The sequence below is a fragment of the Arvicanthis niloticus genome, chromosome 5 (genome assembly GCF_011762505.2).
Source record: "Arvicanthis niloticus isolate mArvNil1 chromosome 5, mArvNil1.pat.X, whole genome shotgun sequence".
Taxonomy (NCBI): domain Eukaryota; kingdom Metazoa; phylum Chordata; class Mammalia; order Rodentia; family Muridae; genus Arvicanthis; species Arvicanthis niloticus.
The window spans coordinates 44,944,548-44,968,405 of record NC_047662.1 but is presented as its reverse complement, the minus strand read 5'-3'; the positions used below and the strand labels follow the sequence as shown (position 1 = coordinate 44,968,405).

General features: G+C 42.9%; 1 pseudogene; it reads right to left on the bottom strand.

Moving 5' to 3' along the window:
* Positions 1–22,086: 22,086 nt before the first annotated feature.
* On the bottom strand, positions 22,087–22,599 carry LOC117708985 (large ribosomal subunit protein uL23 pseudogene; annotated as a pseudogene).
* Between the last annotated feature and the right edge of the window lie 1,259 nt (positions 22,600–23,858).

The following is a 23,858-nucleotide window of genomic DNA, read 5'->3' as shown; positions in this document are numbered from 1 at the left end:
TACATAAACTTAAAGTAATAGAAATATATCTTAATCGATCAAATTGTATGATTTAAGTGGGTGTGTTTTCTTGTCTATAGATTTTACCTCAATAAAGCTGATTTTTTTCCCAAAGGACCCAATTTAGGCTGAAAGCAATGAGTTGTGTCACAACAAGGTAGATGTATGGAATTCTGTGCCTTCCTTCACCCTCAGCTCCCTTTTTCTTTCTAGACCAATATTTTTCTTAGATGAGGGTAAGATGGTGTTAAAACTGTGCGTAGGCCCCCGTGTATGTAAGGCTCACTGTAAATGCTCAGGATGTATTAACATGTTTAAAATGGTGCTGATGATCATTAACTCTAATTGTCCTTTGGTTTTGGCTTTAATTAGTCAACCCTCCAAGATTCCTCCTCTGACAGAGCAGTTGTCACTTTGGAATCCATCATGATTATTAAACATCTTCAGAAACACAATCTACCTAGAGAAAAAAACTGCCTCACACTCAAACACCGTGGGTCTCCGAGTCTTTGTCTACATGAGTATCTACTAAGATAATGAAAATATTTGACCACTTCTTAGGTCAACTAGTCTCACCCTACATCTTCAGACTCCCTGTGTTTTTCTTTTACACTGCATTCTTTTGGCTCCATCCCTACTATGGACTTCCTACTTCATATAGACTGGATAAACCATAGCTGACTCTGAAGACTTTCTAATAACAACCCCTTCCAGCAGTCTTTCTGACTTCTCCTTTGCTGTACTTCTCTGTGCTCCCAAATTCCCTAGATAAGTTTTAGATGGTGCATTTATCTAACAATGTAGAGAGACTTCCTACTGATGTATATTCTTCATTTTGTGGCACTGCATCATTCATGTTGTTGTTTTTACAATCAGAGCATTGGTTGATATGCACTGCACATCATTTAACATTCGACAAATGGGCATTAGTCATGAATCTCATGGTTCACAGTTTATAAGAGAAAACTCCCTACTCTCTCCCTAGAACTCGCCTGCATCTGGACCAACCTCCAGTACTTCTGGTTACAGCTTTAGAGAAGGGGTTTGGTAGATGAAATGTGTGCTTCACAGAGGCTGTCTCCATATTTCTTTTGTTCTAGATATGGTTCTGCTGACTTTGAGAACTTGGACAGTCAGCCTTCAGCTCTTTCAGCTTCACTTTTCATATCTAATAAACTGGAAATGAGCAAACTTACCATGCAGAGTTATTTTGAAAATTAAATGCCACAGCCTTTAGATTTTTCCATGCCACAGTTGCATGGAAAATTGTTAAATAAGTCTTGTTCCCAAAGTAAGGCAGGATTACTTGGAGATGCTCAAATCCGAAGAACATGAAGATACCATTTCATAAAGACTTCATGAAACATACAGATGATTTCAGAAAAATAGAGTCTATTGTGGCACAGTGGAGACAGGTCAAAATGTTTCCCCTCCTTTCCCTTCCTTCTGGAAGGTGTCTATACACATCTGGCTTAAGTGATTGGGCAAACTTAATTTGTTGGTTTTACCCTGCAGACTTCTGTCTTCTGTAGATGTGAGTCCTAGGTTGCTTGGGTGCAAGAACAACAAAGTTAGCCTCCTCCCCATGTGTAGCTAGAGAAAAAGCATGCATGCATGTGAATGGGATCTGGGCGTAAGTGAAAGCAAGTCCAGTATCATCTGGAAAGACTAAACCAAAGTGAAGCTTGGGAGAGAGAGAGCTACCTCTGGGCTTAGAGGCAGGTGCTATGCTTCCTACCTAAACAGCAACAAAAGGGAACAAAAGTGAGTGTCTGGGTCCCTTTCTCATTAAAAGGGGGAAAAATGTGCAAGCATGCATCTAGGATGATAATCACCAAACTAGAAATGCAGATGCCATCGCTTGGGTAGGGGTTGAGTGTGTCTCCGCTGTGGGGATTCTGTACATACTCTTTGCCATTTCTGTGTATCACAAGGCCCTGGCAAATGGTCGAATGGATGAGGGCACTTGATCTTAACCCTCTAGACCAGTAGTCCTCAACATTCCTAATGCCGTGTCCCTTTAATGCAATTTCTCATGCTATGGTGACCCCCAACCGTAAAATTATTTCATAACTGTAATTTTGCTACATAATCTCAATGCATATATTTGTGTTTTCCGATGGTCTTAGGCAACCTGCATGAAAAGGTCATTCGACTCCTAAAGGGGTCATGATAGGATGAGAACCACTGCTTGAGATCCTCAAACTGTGAACAAAATAATTTTTTTCTTGACATCAACCCAGGCTCCAATATTTTATGACAGCAGCAGAAAATGAACTAAGGCAGTATATAGCATTTTTTTTTTTTTAATCTGTGGAAATAATTTTTCACTATCTTCTTTTATCCTCATGCTCACCTGTGGGGTAGGTAGGGAAGGAACTAGGATATAACTAAGAAAAGAAGTATCAGTGCCTACAAATGTTGCATGAGTCTGTTAATGATCAGCAACTAAGAAGTTGGAGGTATGGGACTTGAACCCTAGTCTTTAGTTTCAAGTCTTCTTTGGAAGACCAAGGCTGTTTCTGTCTTCCATGCCCATGCTTTTATTGTTCTCTATGCCTGAAACACCTTCATGGATAAGAATAACTTTGCATCACTTTAGGTACAATGAAGGAGAAATGAGCTGATCAAAAGTAAGCAGAGAGTTAAAGTGAGGATAGCAGAGATGAAATTTGTCCTAGTCAGGGATGCTACTGCCATGATAAAACATTATGACCAAGAACAACTTGAGGGAGGGGTTATTTGGCTTATACTTCCATATTTCTGTTTATCATCAAAGGTAGTCAGGATAGGAACTCAAACAGGACAGGAACCTGTAGGAAGGAGCTGATGTAGAGGCCATGGAAGGGTGCTGCTTCCTGGCTTGCTCATCATGGCTTGCTCAGCCTGCTTTCCTATAGAACCCAGGACCATCAGCCTAGGGATGGCACCACCCAAAAAGTGCCCAACAGGTTTGCTTGCAGCCAGATCTTATGGAGGCAATTTTTGAACTGAGGTTTCCTCTTCTCAGATGACTCCAGCTTGTGTCAAGTTGATATGGAAACCAGCCGACACAAGATCCAACTACTGATGAGAGACTAACCAAGCTTCCCCCTGCTCAGACTTTCCTCTGTCCTCTTAGAGTCGTTTCTGCTCTGTAATTAAGGATCATTAACCTGAAAGTGGCACACATTCTTTGAACTTGGAGCCCGGCTGGGAAAGGAGAAGGGAGCTAAATTCTGACCCAGAGGGGACCTTTCAACTCACATAATACCAAAGCATCACAGCCAGGAGACTTGAGGTCAGCTCTCTGCACCCACAGCAAAAATCCCTCCTTGCCTCTCCTTCCATGCCAAATAGGGGAGACACAATGACTAGAAAAAGAAGAAGCTCCAAGTCTGAGAATCCAGAACCTGGTGCCTGATGGCCACTGGTGTGGAGCAGGCCTGGGCAGGTTTTGTGAGGAACTCCTATATAGACACACTAGACTAGTGTTGCTTCTGGCACCAAGAACCCAAGGTAAACAACCTGCAGGGTTAGCTAGGTGTCTTTTTGTTGTTGTTTTTGAGTCAGAGTTTCTCTGTATAGTTCTGGGTGTCCTAGAACTCTCTTTGTAGACCAGGATGACTTTAAAATCATAGATCTACCAGCCTCTGCCTCCTGAATGCTGGGATTAAAGTCATGTATCCTCCCCCACCCCCAGGCAACTAGGTGTCTTAAGAGGACTCCAGCCAACATATGGAGAAGGAAACAATTCAGCTCAAAATTAAACCAGTAAAAGCTTTATCAATCATATCAACAAGTGAACAACGGGCTGGGCTAAATCAGTTGTTTCTGGTTTTTTTTTTTTTTTTTTGAGCTGAGGGCCAGTGGATGGAGCATAAGCTGAGCCCACTCCAGTGTTGCCTGATTTTCAACTGAAATTCTGTTTCTGTCCCTGTCTTGAGAGGCGATTTGGCGGGTTAGTCTCCTCTCTGCTTCTTTTTCCTTGTCTACGATTTGGGAAATGTTCATGTCCACTCTCAGAGAAGTTTATGAAATGGTAGCTAGCTGCACATGCAAGCATGCCACAAAACAGATGGGACATGCATTCCAATTTCTTGCCCTGTTCCCAGAGAGTATCCAATTATTGAAAATCGAACTCTTAAACAGCATAAAGAATATATAAAAACACCATAAAAACTGTATGTGACTGTTCACAGCTTTTTAAAAGACAAGCTGAGGGAAGACCAAAGGTCAACATTTCCCAGTCGTTGTTTAGTGCAATTTGAAACAAGCCCCAGGAATCTGCATACTGTTAATCTGGCTCGAGGGGTCACCCTGCTCCAAACCAAGCTAGTTATCCTTCCCAGCTTCCCTGTGTTCAGGCTTTGCTCTGTTCTCTGGCAGCTCCTGCCCCCACTCACACCCCCTGTCAGCATGACTGATGAATTCAATATCTCCATCTCTCTAGCTGACAGCTTAGCAAGCTGACTCCAACTGCAGGGCCCCCTGGTTGCCTGGCTCAGGCTTCCCCAGTGAGGGGCCAAAGCTGCTGTGGACAGACAGACAGGTCTGCAAAGGCTGGTAAATAAGAACTCCCCCAGAGCCTCTGCCAAGGGTCGATCTGACGGAGGCTGCCACTCACCTTGTCAGGCTGTGTGTGGGATTCATCAAGAGCCAGGCTGTCTTTCCTTCACTCTCATCAGTGTGCCAAGAAGGATCTGCCTTTAAACCTGATTGCGTTGAAGGCACTGGAGGCCTACCAGTTCATGACTTGTTACTCTGAGACAACCTGATTTTCCAGAAGTATTTATGTTCTGAATCGGGGGAGTGAGAAAGTGGTTACTTGGTACTAGAATGGGACAGAGGTCCACTGGTTTATGCATTCATTCTACAACTATTTATTCAGGCTGCAGTTTAGCTGTGGAGATGAACTGAAGAGAGGTTCTTTGGAGGATGAGCCTCATTGCTCCTTCATCTTGAAATGGGATCCAGGAATTCTGCCACACAATCTGTTCATATCCACTGACTGCTGCAATGGGGATGCCCTGTGTGGGTAATTCTACTGACTCTAGCAGGTATCCTAAAAGGAACAGAAACCCACTGGGTATCAAATTCCATACCAACCATTCCTGCTGCCTTTCCTCTTTCCATATTCTTTAGTTTTATATTGAATTTAATTAGAAAACAAACCATCATAACTGGTAGGACAAAGGAAGACACAGCTGTTTATGGAAACTCTTTGAATAAGGCAAAGTGCTCTGCTGTAAGAGAACAGCATTGTTCCTGAGCCTCTGGGGTTGCAGTGGGTTAGGTTCAGTGGACAATGGAGCATTTGGTGACTGACCTCTCCTCCAAGTTCAGGAAGCCTCTCAGATTTCAGCCATCCAGGCTGCCTGGAAGCCAGGGCACCGAGAACTAATTCCTTATGTGCTGGACTGAGGCTCCAGAGCTCCATGGAGAGATGGGGTTAACCTGGGTGCTGTTTTCAGAGTTTTAATCTAATGGGCTCCATCCAACCTGGAGAAAATGTTTATTTTTTATACCTGTTTGAAGGTAAACTTCCTTTCCAATGATCCTCCACTGAAGGAAGAGGAAAGCCTCTTATGTTCGCGGTCATTTCTCTTGCACTGCTTAACTGCTAGCTGTAGAGCTTGAGACATTCAGCTCCAGAACCCACAGGGATGAAATGTGAAGACACAGGAAGAAACAGCAGGAAGTGTATTGAGCAGGGAGTATTAGTCTGGGCCAAAGTCCCATCTCCTCAGTGGCTTCCTGTATAACGTCCAGGATGTTTCTTAACATCCCCAGCTTCATTTCTCCAACTATAAAATCGAGATGATGACGCCTTTTTATCTTTACAGAGCTGCTGCACAGATCCAGGAGAATACATTCGTAGGTTCAGTACCTGCTAGAAACCTGAGATACAAAGAGAGGCACAGCAGACATGCGAATGGAGTGTGTGGTGCTGGTGGGAGGGATTGACATCTCCCAGGCTGGACAGAGAGAACTGCCTAAAGAAGAATTATGATCAGTAACATTAGAAAGGAATTGAGGGTGCAGCTAGAGCATGGGGACACAAGTGTCACTTTCAGTGACTTGAAGGGCGAGTCATAAATGGAACACTGAAGGGAAGGAGAGGCAAAGGCGTTCTGGTTGAGTAAACCAGCGCTCATGACGCTTTAAGTACAGATTGGGAGTGGTCAGTGGGTAGGAGACCACCTGCCTTTGTCTACCATGGGTAGTCTCTGTTTAAGTCTGGAATATTCAATAAGAAAGCCTTTGTGGGGGCTACAGAGATGGCTCAGTGGTTAAGAGCACTTGCTGCTCTTGCAGAGGACCCAGGTTCAGTCCCCAGCACCCATGTGGCAGCTCAGAACCATCTGTAACTCCAGTTCCAGGCCATCTAACATCCTCTCCTGTCTCCAAGGAAACGAGGCACACTTGTGGTACACATGAAAGCAAACATTCATGCACCTACAATAAAAACAAATGCATGTTTGTTTGTTTCAAGAGCCAGCTTTTGTGGACTTGCTGAAGTGTCACCAGTAGGTGAGGAATTCTGTTGTTTCACTTGTGTGGCTGACATATTTAAGCTAAGAGGAACGTTAGGCTGAAGGGAGAATCGGGATAAATTCTGGGTTTGTGGAACAGATAAAAGAACTTGAGGATTTTTTTCCTTCAAAAGTCCAAGAGCTGTAGGCATCCATTAAAGGAGCAAATCAATGTTAATGTTACCAGTTAACATTTGTTTAAGAGTTCTATCTGCTTGAAGTGCAGGAAATGCTTTCAAAGTGGTTAGATACTTCAGTGGCCCTCATTTTACATATGAAGAAACTGAACCTTAGAGAGATGAAGGGTCTTCCAGGGATGCAGACAGTGAGTGGTAGAGGGTTAAATTGAAGCCAGGCCTCATTCTAGACTAAGGACTTCACCACCCTGACAATGCCAGTGTGAACAAATTTTCTTCAAGAGCTATTGCTTCTCTCAATACTTACTGACTTTGGTACATGCTTTTTGAGGTAGCTGGTTTGAACTGAAGCCTTCCCAGTGGCATCTCCTTGCTTTACTTCACGGTATAGCAGAACTGGGTGTCTGAAGGAACACAAACACTTAGCCATCCCTTGTGGCCTTGAGATTCTGGCCCCGGCTCCACCAGCTGTGACCTGAACCAAGCCACAACACTTTCCTTCCCAATTTCTAGTTATGAGCAGAAAAAGACTTGCCCTTGACCAGGAGTGTATCTAAAATCATCCAGACAGGAAAGGCCTGTGAGTTAGAAAATACCTAGATAACAGCAATGGAACACATAGCTAGGGTGTAGCTCAGGGGAGTAGGCTCTTAGCATGCCCAAGGCCCTGGGTTCCATCCTTAGCACCAAAAACAAATATTTATTGAATTACTCTGTTAATTAATTTGTTGAGTTTTCCCATTAGTCTTTTATGGCCACTTAATCTACGTGTAAGTTGAGGTCCAGAGGATTAAATAGCTTGTTCTAGATCACAGAGCTGATGCTCAGCGCTAGCCTAGTGGACATCAGACCAACATCACACAGTGTTATCCACCAAGAGGAAGCAGAAACATGGCAGCTCTGCATCGTCTCATCTAAGATTTTAAGAGGACAACACAGAAGAGGTGTTTTAGCAACAAAGATGGCAGGTAGACCTCAGGTCCAGGCTCATCCATGGGGTCTTGAAAGGACTCCGAGGTTTCTAGAAAAGTCCACTCATGAGGCCAGTGTTTATTAAGCCATAAAAGTGGGCTTTTCCTTGGAGAATAGTCTTTTCTCTGTATAGTGGAATAAATGAATACATACCCATACCCCCCCCCCTTTTTTTCTGGTGAGTTCTCAGGTGAATTATATTAGGGGGAAATTCAACACTGTCTTATGCTTTTCCTCATAAATCTGTCAACCAACATTGCACAGGCACAAAACAACTGACATGATACTGGCATCAGGGATTTATTACCTGGCAACCACCGTGTTATATTCCGTGTGCCTGCTTACTCTGATAATCTTCAAATCAGGTGCCATCAGCATTCTGTTTCACAGCACAGAGCAGGTGGACCCCAAGGCCAAGGTCCTGTTGCTGGCCTTGGACCCAGGTCTCTTTGAATACAGAGTGTGTGCTCTTTACTTACCAGGCAAGGTTAGCGCCACTGTCAGGACCTCCTGCCAGGTGAGCAGTATTTACTTCTAGCTTTGGAAGGGAGTCGGCAAAGAGGGAAAAGTTGAGCTTGGTGAGCTCTGAACCACACGTTGGTTCTATCTGTGTGACTGATCAGATCCGGTTACTACTCTTGGGCGTCAGTTTCCACAAATACAAGCATTTATGTCCTCTGATTGTCCTGAAGATTGACTGGCTTTGTGTTGCCTGCCCAGTAAGTATGCTGCCTGACAGGCAGTAAACCACCAATCAAAAGAAGGATTATTGACTGAGAGAAAATGAGTCCAAAGAAGCTGATTTTGATTATGCTAACAAGAACGAGGTTGCATGAGCCACCAGTTCAGCCATTGCATAGATTTCCATGTCTCTGGTCCTTGAAAGCAAGATTTATGTAAAAGAGGTGATAATTATTATTGAAGAAAATGTCCACCATATAGGAAAAGTGAACATGGTATAGTAGAAGATAGTTCCTTGCCTTCCACGCCTTCTGGCATTCCTGGATTGAACAGTCACAGCCCAAGGGGGACTGGCTTTCTGAGTGATGACTGTTGGAAACTGTTGGCTTTTGGCCATTGTTATATTTAACCAGGTATATGTTCATTACAGAACCAGAGGCTGACAGTAGTGTGCAGGTTGCTTCGTCTGTTCTGGTGTATAGTATTCTGACAACCCTGAACTAGAGGAGATTTTGTCACAAAGGGGAAGCTCTTATTAGTTTATGTTCTCCCACATACCCGATCCTTTGTGCCGCCATTTTCATCCCTCAAGCTGAGCATCTTGAGTGTACAGTGTTCCCCTCCTTTTCTGACTAGACACTATGTATTTTGTCTTAAATTCTTAGCTCAAATCCTATTAAAACTTTGGAGTGCCTTGGAAGGTTCATCTTTGCTTCCTGCTTTGATTCCTCTACACTTTTCGATTAGTGTTAATGTCAACAATTGTCTTATTCTATCTGTCTGTGTTTCCTACTAGACTGAACTCTGTATTACACACTCCGCCTCCTTAGTTCTTCAGAGTATCCCTGGAACCCAGAGCAAGCACTGGCACTGTTACTGCTCATTGATGACTTTGAATGAATGGATGAATGAATAGACAGACACTGGCAATATGAAGGAACTGATGCACATAAGGAGATTTGCACATAGCAGGACTTTCTCTCACTCTTATATATGCCAGCTTGCTTCTTTATATATTTGACTTGATTTGTCACAGAACACAGTAGGAACCCAGCAGATACCGGCAGAATAAACACATAAGTATTCAGCCTTCAGTGTGTTATCTTCAACATAACACATGTGGTTGTGTTAGATTTCATATTTGCACAGTCTCTGTTGCCTGACTCCTACCTTGTGGCAGACACTGAGCCTGTATCAGTCATTGACAAAGCCTGTGTAAAGACTGTAGAACAGTAGGGTGAAGACAGGGAAACTAATACAAGGTAAAAAGTGAGGTGGCTTATCTTGAGGTGCCATTGGAACCTCTAGAGTGTGAATGAGACTTACACCTAGGACTCTCTTGTAGGAAGAACAGATTCCTAGGAGATAATACGAGTATATATCATGTAAAGCCTCAGTGTTACCCATGCCAAGCCCTGCATCCAATGAATCCTTATCATGTTCAAACCACTTTTTTATACAATTTCCCTTTCGATCACTAAGTTCTTTCTTAGAGGGTATACTGGTTTGATAGGACCATGGAGTATCCTGGTCAAACACTATTCTAGGTGTATGTATATGAGTGGTTCTGCTTAAGAGTAATATTTAATATTTGAATTGATAGACTGAGCAAAGTGGGTGGGACTTGACCAATTGGCTAAAGGACAGATATCTGAGTTTCTATTGCTATGATAAAACCACGACCAAAAGCAACTTGGGGAGGAAAGTGTTTATTTCATATTACAGACAATCCCATCATCTCTTGAGTCAGGACAGGAACTGAAGCAGAGGTCATGGAGGAATTGTTCTTACTGGCTTGCTCCTCCTGGTTTGTTCAGTTTGATTTTTTTTTTATACACTCTAGCATTACCAGCTCAGGGGTGGCACCACCCACAGTGAGCTGGGCCCTTCCACATCAATCATCAATCAAGAAAATGCACTGCAGGCTTGCCCACAGGCTAATCTGGGGGGGGGGGGATTTTCTTAATCGTCCTTCCCTCTTCCCAAATGGCTCTAGTCTTTGAGTTGACAGAACACACAACAGCAAAGGCATTCTCTTGCCTGACTGCTGGAATGGGGCACATTCTCTTTTCTGGCTTTCCAGAATCAAACTGAAAAAAATGTTTTTTTGTGTTTTTTTTTTTTGGTTTTTTTTTTTTTGTTTTTTTTTTTTTTTTTTTTGTTTTATTTTGGTTTTTTGGTTTCAAGTTGCCTTTTGGACTATGACTGACAGCACAGACTCTCCAGGTCCTCTAGCCTTTAGACTAAACTAGAGCCATGGCTTCCTGAGGCTCCAGCTCCTGATTGCAGAGTGGGGGACTTCTTAGTATCTATAATTATATAAGCCAATCTTCGTAGTAAGTCCTCCCCTAGTTTATCTGTCTGTCTGTCTATCTATCTATCTATCTATCTATCTATCTATCACATTGACCCTGTCTGTCTTTCTATCTATAAATCCATCTATTATCTATCTATCATCTATCTGCTTTCCATTGGCTGTATTTCTTTGGAAAAGCCAAATGAAAAAACTATGAACACAGAACATAAGGAGGAAGCCTCCCTTTCCTGAGTTGAACACAACAGAAGCTGGGCTGCGTAATTTGGGCTACCTCCTCTTTCATTGCAGCCCTCTGGAATAAGGGTGGGTATAATTTCTAAGTTACAGGTTAGAGTATTGAAGCTTAGAGATGTGAAGCGTCATACCCAAGGTCACACAATCAGCAAGTGACCGAGTCAGATTAAAACCTCATTGCTCCTAACTCCACCCTCAAAGTCATTTCTCTCTCACCCAGCCACATCCTTCTTTGCCTATTTAATTTCTCTATTGCACAGTAAGTTCTTTGTTGGCTACAAAAGAAGTCTAATTTATTATTATTATTATTATTATTATTATTATTATTATTATTATTATTAATACCTGCCCACTTTTAGGCTTTGTGCCTAGCCCAGAATCTAGTACATGAAAATGAGCAAGGGGCAGGTGGTGGCAGCCTTAGACTATTGCATGGTCTGTCCGTATTGCTGGAGCCCCTATAAGAAGGACTTTGGAGACCCCCTAACTTTATTCAGCCTTACATGAAGTCCTGATCCTTTGCTTACCCATGCTGTTGTTAATTATAGCATGGCTATGAAAGCCCACAGAAATTGTGAAACATCCTGAAGTCTGGCCCCTCAGGTTGGGGAGCACACCTCAGGAAACATGTCTTAGGGCTCTTTCAGCACCTCACCTCTCCACAACCACCCACCGCAGCCAGACCTACACTCAGGCCAGAGCAGGGAGGAGAGAGGACGTGAGCTGAAGAAGACACGGAGACCCTGACAGATGCTGGGCCTCTGGTGGTTGGACTCTGCCTATAAATAGAAGGACTATGGAGCAGAATGTCTTTTTAATATGCACATGGAATTCATTTATTTAATGAAGAATTTTCCTGGAACAGAGAGCTTGCCATCAGAGCTGAGCTATTTTGAGTAGGATGTGAAGGAAAAACTCAGGAGAATTATTTGCTCTTTGGATTTATGCATTTAAAATAGGCTGCAATAAAAAGTAAAAGTGTAAGGGTAGAAATAAGATCCAAGCTTGCCAAGGATGGGGGTAGGGCTCGGGGATTGCCTGGAGAGGGGCATGATGGGGACTTTTGGTTATCATGGAGACGTTTTATCTCTAGTGCAGTATTTATTTACATGGCTGTACATGTTTGTCAAAATGAATATAACTATTTACCCCCAAATAAATGACTCTGACTGTTTGTAAATTGCACTTCAACAACAATTATATATTCTAATAGCATATCAAAATACACATTTTGAGGGAGAAAGGACTGGACAGGGAGTGGATGTTGTCAAATGCCTACTTTGGGTGAGGTTCTCAGTGGCTCCTCCTTTGTTAACACCTGCATAGCATACTACACCAGAGGTCACAGGTTATTTTCTAAAGTTCACAGGCAAAACCACCTGCAATTCTGAAAATCTGAATTCATTTCCCAAGGTCACACAACAGCTCCCCTGAACCTCATAAGGAGGTTTCAGAATTTCAAAATGGCTTCCCTCCACCTACCTGGAGGTTCAGGGATAGCAGAGCAAGCATAAAGCCTCGGAGACTTTATTCATCCTTCAATAAAATACCGTTGAACACATCCATGCTTTCTCTCCAAAAAATGTTCCTTCATTCTGTATTCTTTGGCTGTTTCAGACTACATCTGGGAAAAGGTCTTAATAAGGCGCTAATGGTCCTTAGCAGCTTTATTTAAGTCCCCCGGACCTGCCTTTTTATCAAGTGTGCTTGGCTTTGAGAAGAATTCAAAATCCTAAAGAAGGTGGCTTGTGCTCTCTAGGACCTGCCTTCGTTCCTGGATCCTTTTCCCATGGCTGATGCCATTAATCAATCAAGATGCTCTGTGAACCCTGACCTGACCCCGCAGTTCTTCATAACACAGCCTTCTGGGCAGTAATTACAAACAGATTGGAGCTGGCACTAGGATCACAAGCCCAATGGCTATTCTGACTATGATGGTAGGCCTGACCCAGGTGCATTTGTAAATTGAGGCTGAAATCTTATCCTCTCTACATCTTGAGCCTGGAATTCTGGGAAGGGTTAATGTCTGGATGAAAGGCGACAGCAGAAAAGAACGTGGCTTAGACAACTATAGCTGGGTATGGATCCTGGCTTTTATGTTAACTTCTTCCATCTCACTCCCAACTCTCATTTTCTTTGTTTGTCAAATAGGGTGATAACAATAGCTGTCTGAAAATGTTGAGGTGCAGCTAAAATCAAATGAAGTGTCATGCAGGAAACAGAGGCTCGCTATGACCCAGGCTCTGTGCCACAAACTTTTATATGCATTATTTTGCTCAACCCTACAAAAAAATGTGCACACGGAACTTTTAAATACGCATTACACAGAACATGATCAATTTGTTCAAGTCACACAGTTAAGGGTAAAATTGAGAATTGAATTCAGATCTGATTCCAGATCATGGCTTTAATCTCAAGCTATGTGACCTCCTGTTCCAGGCATGGGACCAACAGTCCTTGGGAGAGTGCATCCTTTATCACGAGACAGAGAGCACTGGCAAGGACTCAGGCCAGGAAAGAGCTCACATGTGAGCCTGGTGTAGGCACTGAATAGATGTGAGGCACTGTGCTGGATAGTTTTATGTCAACTTCACACAGGCTAAAGTTATCTTAGAGGACAGAACCTCAACTAAGAAAATGCCTCCATAAGATCAGGCTGTATGACAGTTTCTTAGTGATTGATGGGGGAGGGCCCATGCCATTGTGAGTGGGACCACCTCTTGACTGTGGACCTGGGTTCTATAAGAAAGCAGGCAGAACAAGTCATGTGGGAGCAAGCCAGTAAGCAGCACCCCTCCATGGCCTCTGCATCAGCTCCTGCTTCCAGGTTCCTGCCCTGTTTGAGTTCTTGTCCTGATTTTCTTTGATGATGAACAGTAATTTAGAAGCATACGCCAAATAAACCCTTTCTTCCTCAACTGTTTTGGTCATGGTGTTTCGTTGCAGCAATAGTAACTCTAATGAGGACAGGAGCCTAACATGGCATGGTACTATGGGAGTAGTCTCCCATACAGGTCTCAGTATCATCAGACACATATGTTTAACAGGGCCCTCTGGGACCTGATAGTCTATATGGCAACTTTGTATAGCTTAGAAAAATAGAACTCCCACTGGGACGACACAGCTCAAAAGAATTAAGCTAAAGAGTGTTTGGATAAAGCAATAACGGGGCATTTTCCTTTGGGAGGAGAAATTCCCATAGCATGGACTGGTACTTTGAACATTTGGTCCCCTGGCTGGTGTTCTACAGCACACAGGACCTGTACAACAGAGTGACTCCAAGGTGTCATGGGAGGGTGGTGTATAATCCTGAGGACTCTGGGAATAGGCAAAGGTGCCCTTCCTGATAAGTCATTTTGTAGTGCAGATGACACCACTGGCCTGAGCCAGAAGTAGAGTACAACTCTGAATTGTTCTACAATTAGGCTGACTGCTCACATGAATTACTTTGGGCTTTTGTGACAACGCAGATTACCATGATCTTCCCTAAAAAAAAAAAATCTAACTTACCAAGCCTGGGGTGAGCATTCTAACAATCGGAAAAATTTAGGACACCAGTGTCCCATCTCATGCCGTTGTCAAGCTGTGTGTCTGTCAGCAGCTTGGTTACCATCTGCTCTCCTGAACTGCGAGTCTTTCAAGGAAGGAGCATGTCTTATTCAGTTCTGCATCCACAGCACCTCAAGCCAGGTCTGGCACAAAGCATGAAAACAGCCAATCAACAACAAACCTTGATGAGGTCACGATAAACAGTAATGATTCGGCTAACAGCTGCCTTCTTGGTATGCTGTGATCCTATCTGCCAGTGTAACTAAAGCCATGAGAGTTGTCTGCTTCACTTTCTTGCACTCCTTCACACCTCTGTCCTCAACTCCTACAAAGGACAGAGCCTCTCATTCTGGAAGAGGCCTTCAGACGTAAATCTAGAGCTTGCCATGTTTCTTTATATCTACAAATACTTCACCGCTTGGCTCCATATCCTGTTATGTATATTTAGGCCTTATTTTCCCCAATATAAAAGAAGATAATTTCTGAGGTCTCTTTCAATTCTACCAAGCTAGAATTATCTGCCTGGAACCTGAAATTTTGGGTGAATTCTGTAAGAGGGGAAGGTCTTCGTATTGGCGTCTTTTTTAGCATATTGGTGGGCGTCCAAGCAAGGAACAGCTGCAGTTTAAGGCTTTCATGAGGTCTGCTTTGTGGGTGGGTTTGCTTCCCTTAATGGGCATCCTCCAGCAGGCACCAGGCACCCCCACGAGCAGCTCTGTAAATCTCGCTTCTCTGACGGGTTTGTTGGATGGGAGGCCAGTTGGACAAGGACGAATGGAGAAGGCTGGAGAGCACAGCGGTTCAAAGCTTTGGGCTGTGCTGAGAGGCTTTCCAAATGCACTCACCCTCCAGGCTTTGACTTCAAGCTCCATCGGAAAAACACAAGTGTCTGATTCCAAGGGAATGGCTTCTAGTAATAATAATAAAAGAGGGCTTTGAAGGCTTCTTGGAAATCAGTTTCTATAAAATAGTGTTTTGAGAATTTGAGTGTAAGTCAAGCAGAAACGTGGACTGAAACTCTCCCTTTCCATACTTATTCTTTCAAAAACATTTTATTTTTAAATGGGAAAATAATGCATGCATATGATTAAAGAATGCAAATGATACAGAAAAGGTATAAAATAATAAAATAAAATGTCCCGCTTCACCCTCCTTTCTCATTCCTAGTCCCATAAGAAGTTTACCTATGTGTTTAGTGAGCATAAAAATGTTTTAAGGAAGCTTTATTGTGGATTAGAGAGATGGCTATTGGGCAAAAGCACTGGCTGTGTATGGCTGATAGCTCAAGTTCAATCTCAGCCACTCTGCAAAAATCCAGATGTGGTTAGCATCTGTAGTCGAAGCAATCCTACACCAAGACAGGAGGAGGAGGCAGCAGAATCCACCACAGCTCATGAGCCAGGTAGCCTGGAGCAAGCCACAGAGCAGCAGAGAGACAGGTGAAAGGCGGGTTGCAGCCTCCACACATGGTTAATCTCACGTGTGCAGGGGCACACGCACACACACACATACACACACACACACACACACACACCACACATCCACCTTTTTTGTGGCAATATGCATACACATCACCTAAACATTCCTATTTCAATCATTCTAAAAGAACTCTTTTATTGGTTCTCTGTGCATTTCACTCCATGCATCCTAATCCCACTCAGCTCCTCGTCCCTTCATATCTACTTTTCATCCTCACAACCTCCCCACCAAAAGAAAAAAAGAGAATAAAATAACAAAACCAAACAAACCAGACAACAAAAGCCAAAAGAAAACACATCTCACTGTGAAGGCTGTAGTGTGTCAGTGTGGCCCATGGTAGACACCGTTCTGTCTACACATCTTTACTTGAAAATGCTCATTGCAATGAGTCTGACCATTTTAGCCATATTGTTCAGTCGCACTCAAGTGTCTGACATTGCTGTACAGCCAGCGTCTTCCACCCCCTACTTTGCATGCTCCCACCCTGTCGCCAACATTACAATTTCTGTCCCTGTGCATGTGATTGTTCAAGACGTCGTATGAAGGGAGACTCATAAAAGAGTTGTGCTTTCATGACTAGCTTTTGTCATTAGGACGTACAGTTTTATTGTTGACTGCCTCATTCTAGTTGATGACTGCCATAGTTCTAGTTTATGTTTATATAGATTATTTAATCTCTCAAACAGTTTTTATCAACATTTTTTAAAATAATGAACATTTTGTGGTAATTGCCTTCCTTCTATAATCTCTTTACTTTCTCTACTGTTCACGTGACTTCTTATTAGTTTTAGATTTTTCAGGTTTGTTTATTTATTTTTAGGTGTATGGCTGTTTGCTCTGCATGTATGTCTATGTGCCACACGTAGGTATGCCTAGTGCCAGAGGATGCCAGAAAGGGCTTGGATTCTCCAGGCCTGGAGTTACAGATAGTTGTAGCTACCAGGTGGGTGCTGGAATGGAGCTCCGGTCCTCTGGAAGAGCAGCAAGTGCTCTTAACTCCCAAATACCTATCCAGCCCCAGATTTATTTATTTTACTATTTTACTTTATGTGTAAAAGAGTTTTGCCTGCATCTGTCTGTCTATCTATCTATCTATCTATCTATCTATCTATCGATCGATCGATCTATCTATCTATCGATCTATCTATCTTCTATCATCTATCTGCCTGCCCTTCTGACTCCGTGAGCACATATGTGTGGTATGTGTGAACTATGTGCATGCTTGGTTCCCCTAGAGGCCAGAACAGAACATTGGATCCTCCAGTAGGAGCTGGTACCCTACCTGAGTCCTCTGTGAGAACAATAATTGTTTCATTCTTGTTTGTTTTTGAGATAGGGTTTCTCTGTGTAGCCTCTGCCTTCTGAGTGCTTAGGTTAAGGTGTGTGCCACCTTTGATTGCTCTTAACTGCTGGGCCATCTTACTAGCACTCTTTAGATTTTTTAACAGTTCTTTCTCTCTACTAAACTTTTGACCCACATCCCCAGCTACCTGTTTAGCATCTCCACGTGGTGTCTGACAGACTTCTCAGATGTATGGAGTACTCCACACTGACATCATGGTCTTCAGCTCCATGTCCCTTAGCCACCCCTATCAGTTCCTCCACAGATTTCTCTCCTCAGCAAGTTTCAACCTTGTTCAGGTCTCAAACTGTAATTCTCTAGTTCTTTCTGCTTCCCTCAGCATTATGTCCAAATGAAAGGAAACTCTGCTGGTTCTCCTTCATTCTATACTCAGATGCTGACCCATGCCTAAACCCAGATGCTGACCCATGCTTGTACCCAGATGCTAACCAGTGCTTTAGCCAGATGCTGACCCATGCTTGTACCCAGATGTTGACCAGTGCTTGCCAACTTGCTTCTCTCCAAAGCCTCATCACCTCCAAGGTGAAAGCCTTGTCTCCTTGCACTCTTGCAGAGTGGTCACTAAATAGTGATCCAAGCCATCTTTTCAAATCAGTCAGCCATTCAATCAAATCAGCTTTCCACCTGCTCTGGACAAAAAGTCAAAGGCTTTCAGATGCCCAGCAGACGCCACATCAGTTTTAAGATCATATCTAACTTTAATCTGCACAGGATCTACTTTGGTATCTTGCTGGAGTGCACATCCTGGGGCTTCTAACTGGTTAGAGAACAACTCTCCTCTCTGGACCTACAGTTAACCTTGCCCTGGGACTGCCACCAATCCCTCTGTTCCTCTGGCTTCCTGCTCCAGCCCTACCATCTTTTTCTGCAGGCTGCCCCTCTTGCTCTTCCTGCTCTCTGCACTCATCTCCAAGATCTAAGGCTTCTAAGACTCACTCCTGCTTCTTCAGGCACCTGCCAATGTTGGTCCCCCCCCCCCAAGCCCTCTCTCTTTCCTTGTTTTCAGGTGGCAACTCTTTTCTATGAATCTCAGGTCAGTTTGGGCCTCACATCTGATTTTGTAAATAAGGTTTCATTCAAAGTCACATGTACTCATTTTATGTGTTCCTTAGGACTACACTCCCGTTACAGAGACAGTTAAATATCAAGACAGACTCCCATGGGCTGCAAAATCTAAAGTATGTGCTCTTCATAGCAGCAATGCTTTGATCTCTGCTGTGCAGTGTGGGTTTCTGCTTAACTCCCCAGGTAAGAGAAAGGCTTGCTTCTGTATTTTAATCTGTTTTTGTACCATTAGAATACGAAAACTCTGGGATAAAAAGAGCTTTGCCTCCTTCATTTGTTTTATTTACCCAATACCTGGAAGGATGCCAAGCATAGTCATCTAATTAGTATTTGCTAAGTGAATGACTGAGTGTCTTTCATAGTTAAAAATATTCATGTTTACCGGGCAGTGGTGGCATGCCTTTAATCCCAGCACTTGGGAGGCAGAGGCAGGCGGATTTCTGAGTTCGAGGCCAGCCTGGTCTACAGAGTGAGTTCCAGGACAGCCAGGGCTACACAGAGAAACCCTGTCTCGAAAAACAAACAAACAAACAAACAAACAAACAAAATTCATGTTTAAGATTTCACTTTGTTACTTGTTTAGATGGATTCTATGTACTTTTTGTCCGTTTAGAAGCCTCTATTGGATCTCACTTTCTTCAGTTGGTCCTCACGTCTTTCCTGACTCAGCATGGATGTATATATTTCCTGATATACCCTGTTGTCAGTGTTGACATCACTTAACATTCTGCACCAACACTGTTAATACGTATTAATTGTTCTGTCTAAAGTCAATTCAGAAAATGTTCTAACACCCATAAGAAGGCATTTAAGATATTTTAACAATGTAACATTATTTCCAGTGGTTTCAAGTATGGGTCATAAAGAGCAAGAGCCCCTCCTAGGAGCAGCAAGTAGCTTCTCTTTTAATTCTCTACCAAGTGCTGAAAAACACATATATTTAGGCTACGACTTTTGTATATAGCTTCCAATTTCTCTCCACGTTCTTAATGGTTAGCCTCTTAAAAATACACTCAGCTTTGCCTTCAGCCAACATTTAAGGTCACCCAGCTTCTCAATCCTGGAAATTTTGCAGTAAGAATTATTTCGTCCTTTAAGTTGAATCTCAGCAGGGTGCACGCTGGATGCTTTGCAAGGTGGCCAAGCAGTTCTCACTCACACTTTGTTTCTGGATGGCTTCCCTTGTATCATGGATGTTTGTCTTCCTTAGCATCTGCCTTCATTTTGCTGGTCTGTAGCCTCAAGTAATTGTTTCCAGAAGGGTGGCATAGAACCTCACTGTCTTGTCCCTGGTTTTTGCTATAACATATCATCACTAAATTAGTAGCTCAGGTCAACACAGATTTCTTATCTTAAAGTTTTTTAGGTAGGTGAGATGTCCCACACAAGCTAAAGCTGGGGCAGCAACAGGACTGGCTCCTTTCCCAGTGGCTCTTAAGGCAATTCTCTCTGCCTGTGTCTTCCAGCTTCTGGAGACTGTTCACAGCCTTCAGCTAATGACCTCACTCATCCACCTTCAAATCCAAAATTTATATCACTCTATTCACTTGTAGGAACAACTCCTTTTAACCACACAGGAAATTGGCCCACTTTTTAAAGAAATAAATGTTTTAAAGGTTTTAAATGACCAAGTTTGTACATATTTGTGATGCATAGCATGTTTTGAAATGTGTATGCAATGGGGTGGAGATGCACACCTTTAATCCAAGCACTTGGGAAACAGAACCAGGCAGATCTATGTGAGTTTGACACCAGTCTGGTCTACAGAGCAAGCTTCAAGACAACCAGGGATCCACACGAAGAAACCCTGTTTCAAACAGTACAAAACCAGCCAACCAACCAAACAAAAACCCCAACAACTGCTCATAGAAGTTTAGACTCAATGCCACCCACTCAGGAGATCTTCCTCTACTGTTACCTGGAGCGGAGGTCTGAGTGCTATCTGAGTTTTATCTGCATAGGTCCGTGCTCTGCCATATTCTTTGGGCACTTTCAGGACTGTTTCCCTGAACCTTTACCAGAGTATGACAGGGACTTTGTGACTTTGTGTTCGAAATCGGACATGAGTCACCCTGAAATGGCTCCTCCTACCTCCACCACAGCACCTCTATTTAGGATATTTCTGAGGGATTTTTCCTCCCCCCTTTTCTTTTTCAACTGTATATACGTCCCTGTTGTGTTGACAAACTTCTACATCTATTTTCTTTATATCAGAAGCTCCCATTAGAGCAATAGTGAATCTTCTCTCTATATTTTCCATTTAGTTTAACTCAATATTCTCATACTTTCCCTCCTTTCACCTTTAAAGAAGAGAGGATTTTTATTAGTTCTTGGAGAATTCCATACAATGTCTTTAGGTTCATCTCAACTCCTAACTCCTCTTTGATCCATCCCACTTGCCTACTCACACCCTCAACTTTATGTTGTCTTAAAACAAAACAAAAAAAAAACCATGGAGGACAGCTCATACATATCGTATATCCATGGGTGTGAGGCCATGCACAGGAACATGGTGGACATACCAGTGGCTGCAGAGCCACACCCTTCATGTTGGACTGATTACTGGCTTGATTTTATGTAGGTCTTATGTAAGCAACCATTACTGCTGTGAGTGTATGATAGTAGCAGTCCAACAATGTCAAGAAGACCCTGTCTTCCCTGACCTCTGAGTCTTTCTGCTTCATCTTCTGTGATGGTCCTGAGCCTTGTGGGAAGTTGTGTGTTGCAGTGATGTCCCATTTGTGGCTGAGCACTCTACTAACACTTATTCTCAGCATTTGATCTGTGATGAGTTTCTACATTAACTACTGCCCACTGCATATAACCCTTCTCTAATATGTCTGAAAGCTGCACTATGAGTATCAAAGTACACATTCAATGGTTGGTTTGACACTATGTTCACTTAATTAAGTAATTATACACCATTGGGGCCTATGAGCCTCCAGACATGGGTTCTTAGAGAGGCTTATAGTACCAAGCATGTATTTGCCCCATGGAGCAGGTCTTCAGTCCAACCAGAAAGCAGTTGGTAGCCTCTTTTATATTCATGCCATTATTGCTTCCATGGGTATATCTTGCACACCAGTCATTACTATAATTTGTAGTTCATAATGTTCAAAGCTGGGTAAGATTATTGATGAGTCTTTCTTGCATCTGCCAGATGTCTACACAGCACTTTCCAGTGCTATGAAAGCTAAGTAGTATTTCTGATTTTTTTGCATATCAAATGTCTTACTTGTCTATGTCCATGACAAAACACATGGCCAAGGCAAATCATAAATAAAAGCATTTAATTTGGGAGTTCATGGTTCCAGAGAGTTAGAGTCATGGTGGGGAACATGGGCAGTCACAGTGCTTGTAGCAATAGCTGAGAGATTATATCTAATCTACAAGCAGCAGGCAGAGAGAGAGAGAGAGAGAGAGAGAGAGAGAGAGAGAGAGAGAGAGAGAGAGAGAGAGAGAGAAAAGAGCATGCTAACTTGGAATAGCATGGGCTATTGAAACCTTAAAGCCCACTCCTAGTGAAACACCCCCTCCAATAAGCCACACTTACAAATCCTTCCCAAACAGTTCCGACTATTGCAGATGGAACAACCATTCTCATTCAAACCATCACACCATGAAATTTTCTTTTGTCTTAATTTTCTAGGTTAATGACTTGGCTTTTCCCCATGACCCACATATTATTTGTCTTTTCCATTAATTTACATTTTTGGACAGATATAGTCATTTGTATTTCTTTTTTTTTTTTTTTTTTTTTTTATGGTGAAAAAAGTGTATATTTAGAATTAGTCATCTGGACTCAGTTTAGATGATCCCAATCTTGTTGGCAACATCCAGAGCATCATAATCGGGAGCCAAGCGAACATACGCCTTCTTCTCTCCATCAGGCCTTATCAGGGTATTGACTTTGGCCACATCAATGTCATAGAGTTTCTTCACGGCCTGTTTGATCTGGTGCTTGTTGGCCTTGACATCCACGATGAACACAAGCGTGTTGTTGTCCTCTATTTTCTTCATGGCTGACTCAGTGGTCAGTGGGAATTTGATGATGGCATAGTGGTCAAGCTTGTTTCTCCTGGGCGCACTTTTCCAAGGATATTTTGGCTGCCTCCGGAGCCGCAGTGTCTTGGGACGCCGGAAGGTGGGTGACGTTCGGATCTTCTTCTTTTTGTGGCTGTGGACTCCTTTCAGCACTGCCTTCTTAGCTTTCAAGGCCTTTGCCTTGGCTTCGGCTTTGGGGGGGGCAGGAGCTTCCTTCTTTGCTTTCGGCGCCATCTTGGCGAAAAGCGTCATTTGTATTTCAAAGGACCCTTGACTACTTCTCTCTCTCTCTCTCTCTCTCTCTCTCTCTCTCTCTCTCTCTCTCTCTCTCTTAGTTTTTTGAGACAAGATTTCTCTATGTAGCCCTGGCTGTCCTGGAACTCACTCTGTAGACAAGGCTGGCCTCTAACTCAGAAATCCACCTGCCTCTGCCTCCCAAGTGCTGGGATTAGAGGCATGCACCACCATTGCCCGGTGACTACTTGTTTCTCAGAGAATTTCTTGAATTTCTTAAAGAGACTGATAGAATATAGTTTGAAAATTCTACCCTTTTTCTTGCTTATTTTTATTCCTTCTTAAACTTTGTTCAGTTCTTAAACTGAGTTTTAGTTGGCTTTTATTTTGTGTCTATTTCTTTCCCCTCAGTTTTCCTCAAATGTTGACCAAATGTTACTTTTATTAAAGACTCTTGTGCAATAGCAGAAGTATCAGGCATGGGTTTCCTTGGTAACTCAGAAGATTGATTTTCCTAGCAAGCCTGTTCTCCAGATGGGAGAGCCACTGGGGAGATCTGTGTCGAGGAATGGGTCTTGTTGAGTGATAAGCTTGCCTTTACTGTGGATGGTGGGAGCATACAAGTTTGCTTGTGTGCTCAGTTTCTGCAGTGAATAGACCATTGGAATGAGGGATTATATAATCATATGCGTAACTATAATTTATAATCATAAATTTATGTTTATGTTAATTTATAAATATTATTATATAGTATATGTGATATAATTATAGAGATTCCTGAAGAGTGAAAAGCAAATGGTATTGCTGAGGCTTAGGTAGGGCCTGAGAACTCAGTGTAGGGTATTAGCAGAGCATGGCAAGTGTGTAAGTAGTATCACTTGATGGAGGGACAGCCCAGGGAAAGCCTCTGAATGGCCACAGTGAGGCAATCAAGACCAAGTTGGGAAGACAATAACCTGTGTGGTTCTGTGCCCTACCTGTGCCTCAGCAATGCCATTTGCTTTTACTCTCAGAAATCTCTATAAGGCTCTACCGTGTGGAGATAACTCTCCTTCCTGAAAATGACAACGTCCAAGGTTTATGTAGTCTGTCTTAGGATCTTACCAGAATTTAGGATGCCCTGTCTGCCACTTCACACTACAACCCTGAAGTTCCAAGACTAAAACCTATTAAATTTAAAAGAGCTTTGCACCTACTCTGTTTGGAAGCTTGTTTCCCTTTTTCCTGCCCATTCATGTTGGTGGGGGCCTCTCCTTAGGACTCCATAA